The 4,352-nt window shown below is 42.0% G+C and overlaps 1 protein-coding gene across 1 annotated transcript in view; it reads left to right on the top strand.

The window, feature by feature from the left end:
* The first annotated feature begins 2,682 nt into the window (after positions 1-2,682).
* The window catches only part of LOC104947001 (pleckstrin homology domain-containing family G member 1), a 37,908-nt gene continuing 36,238 nt past the window's right edge, over positions 2,683-4,352 (top strand). Inside the window, exon 1 of the mRNA XM_010772926.1 lies at positions 2,683-2,960. The gene's annotated coding sequence lies outside the window, so the exon portion shown is untranslated. The remainder of the gene's footprint in view (positions 2,961-4,352) is intronic.

Below are 4,352 nucleotides of genomic sequence, written 5' to 3' on the forward strand. Positions count from 1 at the left end.
TAATTACATCACTGTTTCTAATCTCTGTTTCGCTTTGTGACAATATGGGGTACAACGTGTTTGCTGTCAACTAAATGATTGAGGGTTTGAATCCATTTCTTTCCGAGGAAGTGTTAGCTCGGTACAGGAAGTACCCAATTCTTTCTTATTTCCCATGATATACAACATAATTTGATCGTTGGGTGCGGGTGGGAGCAATATTGTGGGTGAGACGTGTGTTTGAAACGAAAAATACTTTGTTTCCATTCCCAAAAATTCAAATATATTCGTCTCTCTTTCTTTTTCCTAATATAAAAATGTATGTGAAGCAGGTGAAGGTGGAAGCTTTAGAGTTGTGGATGTAATGTCACCGGTTAATCCTCGGTTGATAAGGGTATAGTGGAACACTTTTTCAATGAGTCGTGTTATGAGTATTCGATTAGCAGTATGAGTTGAACCGTAATGACATCAGAAAGGCAAAGATCACGTCAAGAGAATAAATAAACTTGAAATAAGTTGCACATTTCCTGTGTTGTCAATCTAATGCCACACGGAAACCTTGGGTGGAAGCGATAAAAGCGAGATATTTGGTGACGCTGGAATGACGAAGCAATCACATGAGTGTGATTCACCTGGCTAATGATGTCACTTCCTGTTTGAGTCGGGAAACACGTAGCTGAAAACAGGCAGGAAACGGTGGTGGGGAAGAAGGGGGGGGCGGAGTTCCTTCTGCTGTTAGTTGGGTTGCTCCTTGCTCTCTAATTCCCATGTTATCCTGTTGCTAAAACATGTCTGTTATCACTCCAATGATGCCATGGTGTCATCAACAGAAGCTTCATACAAACATAAATTGACCTTGTTCATTTTTCCATCTCATCATTCTACTCCAAATTTACTTTATCTGTGGGGAGGAAACTCCCGCTTATCTGGGATGAGGAAATGACCGGTTTCCTCTTAATAATCACACTGTTGAATTTAACGTATGACTACATTGTAGTTGGATTTTGTAAGACTGAAACCAACAAAATCATTAGCAATCAAGGTTCATATTATTTTCTCATTTAATTGACTCGTAGATTAGTCAGAGAATAGTGAAACATGGCCGTCAAGGGTCATTATTACTGACCCAATGCCACTTGACTTATTAAACATGTATTCTTACTAAACTCATAGCAGATCTTGCAAAAATTGAAAAGTACTGACCTTAAAATGGTCTAGAATAGTGTTCATATACAGTTGTGTCCAGACTGCAACATGTCAATCTTCCTATATGCTGTTCATCAAGTTATCATTATCTTACTGTGTGTAACTCAGTCTCAGAATAATCAAGACTTAAAGGAATACCTCGGCAAAAAAGTTTTGTCTTATGGTATACGATCAAATTTGAGAACAATCACAGGAAACCGTTGAAAAATCAATTTACTCTAATTTCCTTTGTTTGACAGCTACCTGACACTTCTACTAAACTCCACCCGTCTTGCCCTCGAAGCAGAATAAAAGCCACGATAAGAAGGGCCAGCTCTCAGCGGGCTATCGGCTTGTTTTCCCTCCGACACGGTGATATGGTCTGTAATTGTCCCTGTGTGTTTTAAAGTGCAAGGTGTAGTGTTTGGTTACAAAGGCTCGGCACTGTGTGTGTGGGTTTATCCAGGCTGGGATAATTGCAGCAAGTCGCTGACCCACATCAGCTCTGTTTGTATGGTCACTGGTCACCAGGTCACAGACAGCGGGGTTACAAAAGTTCCTCAAGTTGATTGACGTATGCCAGAAGTCAATGCAAGACCCATTGTGTATGTGCACACCTCAGGTATGACTTAACGAAGATCTATGTCATTTATTTATTTTTTGAGTGATATAGTGAAGTGAATTTAGGTTGTTTTCTTAACTAAGTTCAATGTTTTTTGCACAGTAACCACGTGCAATTTGTTATTCCTTGGAAAAACTTGCATGAAAACATGGAAATGAGAAAGTGTGTGGGCTGACAGAGTTAGGAGCTGCTTTATCAATCTCAGGAAGCCTTGCTAGGAGGCAGGAACAACAGCCACTGGCTCTGAGAGAGGGGACTTTCCTCTGTCCTGCTCAGTTAGGATGCAGAACAATGACCAAATTACTCACACACACAATGACCACTGGCTTGGGTATTTTCAGTATGTGCTCATAGACCAGCTTACAGCAGGTTGCACCAGTGGTGGATTTTTGGGTTGTCTATTAAACCAGACACTGGGAAGTCGAAATCGTGGAAGTTGCAGAACTAGAGTGTCTAAACTGATGCAGTGTGCCCCACTTTTGGTTATTTTTGGGGTTAGCATGAGACATCTTGTCCTTGCTCTGCCCTCTTTTCCTCTCCTCTTCTACATCAGCTTTCTGTCTCACCCGCCCGCCCACACCCGTCTGCTGCTAATCACCATTACCTCACATCAATTCTTGATTACGACCCTTCTAGTGACAGTTTCAACAGCTCGCCCTCGCTTTTTTCCAGTGTTTCCAGATTTCTGTCACTTGTCGCCTGTAACGCTGGACGCTCTCCAGTTCTTGCGGCGATCCCACACCGCAGAGAGAAGAGAGAGAGAGAGAGAGGAGAGGAAGCAAAGACCCGGTTTGATAGAGGCATAGAGACTAGTCTTGCTGCAGTAATTGGTCAGGAAGTGGGCTGCTTGGATGTGCGAGCTCTTCTCTCTCTCTCCCCCTCCCCTCGCAGTGGGCAGTCAGTTGCGTTTTTGCTTCCATCTGTTCCCCCGTCTCTCTCTCTCTCTCTCTCTCTCCCTCTTTCCTCTCAGTGTCTCTCTTTATCTGAACTGACCTCATAGAGGGGTGGACCACGGACCGGGCCGCTTTGACACGAGCCCTGCACCTTCCTCTTTGAGGCATTTTTAAGACTATACATGTAGTGTGAAACTTTTCGCATGCCTGGACATGGATCTAACCTGTGACAGGATACTGGGATACCAGGAAAGGCTAATCGTGGGAATGGTCTCTCTGAGGTGAGCTGTCATTGTCTTTGTGTGGCGATGTAAACTGGCCTCAGTTTCTGGTTTAATTTACTGTAAATAGTTCTCCCAACAGGCTCTGATGACAGTGCAGAGTTGGAGTCCTTTCTTAACAGCTTTTTATTTAATCAGAATTACAGAGGTGGATTCCAACAAACCCAGTCTGACCTCCAATTACTCGGTCCAGAGTCTAAATTTAGCACGACTCTAATGGCACCTTTGCCCACTTTTGTGATACGGAGCATTGTCAGACTGTGGAACTGTGGCTACCAGTTTGGATTTAAGCTTCCTAGTGGATGCTGGGTAGAGAAATAGTAATACTTTCACCTGTGTGTATTTAAGAAGATGGTTAACATGGCGTTTGTAGGTGTGTTTATATAATTTCTAACAATTTAGTGAGTGCAGTTCTACTGTAACTCGGAAAAGAATACTTAAGAAATAGCTTAAGTGTTAGAAGAACTGCCGTATCTCCATAGGGAAAGTGTGATGATGAACATTGGATTCAACATGACTCTTACTCTTCAGATTTTACCTGAAACATTTAGTGTGGTGCGTGTGTTTTGGTTGTGTGTGTGTGCACGTGTGATGTCCTTTGTGGTGTGTCCTCATTCTGGGAGCTTTAACTGGAGCACCCAGCTTCTGAGGGACACTGATATATAGACACAATGGGATGGACCCATTTGTTGTCATGCCATAAATCTTTAAAAAACTGAGATGTATGGTTTTGTAGCATAATTGTTGGTAAACTGACTTTTACTGTGTTTCTGGTTTGTTAATGCTGGTGGCATGTCAGATGAGACTTCATATATTTGTGGTCGTAGGTTTTCCTTGTACGCCGTGGCTTGCATTTGGATCATCTTTGTTTGTTTATAACTGTAAAATAGTCTGACATTATTCATTTCCATAATTGCCTGATGATAAGGCCTCACATTTAGTGGTAAGCAACATTCATTGATATATATTCAAACTGTTTTTATATATGACAGTTTACTTTTAACGATGAAAATCACTATATCATGTTTTGCTCTTAAGAAGACCATGAAATTAGTGTGCATCTTAACCTCTTTACTCCATATTTAATAAATGTTTGTATTGTAGTTTGTCACTATAGTCTAAGTACCATATGTGTACTTTATTATTTTAGATGGTGTCATGTGTTTCCCTAATGGGACAAAAGTCCCTATGTCTGCGATCTGCTGGTCTCCTTTCCTGGAGCGGGACCCTCGTCCTGCATTTTAATCTGAGGCCAAACACAGCTTCCTCCATATATCCGCCACACATGCTCACATACTCACTGAGCACACAATAGCTCTACACACACACACACACACACACACACACACACACACACACACACACACACACACACACACACACACACACACA

Source organism: Notothenia coriiceps, unplaced genomic scaffold, assembly GCF_000735185.1.
Source record: "Notothenia coriiceps isolate Sejong01 unplaced genomic scaffold, NC01 NC01_scaffold00011792, whole genome shotgun sequence".
Classification (NCBI taxonomy): Eukaryota; Metazoa; Chordata; class Actinopteri; order Perciformes; family Nototheniidae; genus Notothenia; species Notothenia coriiceps.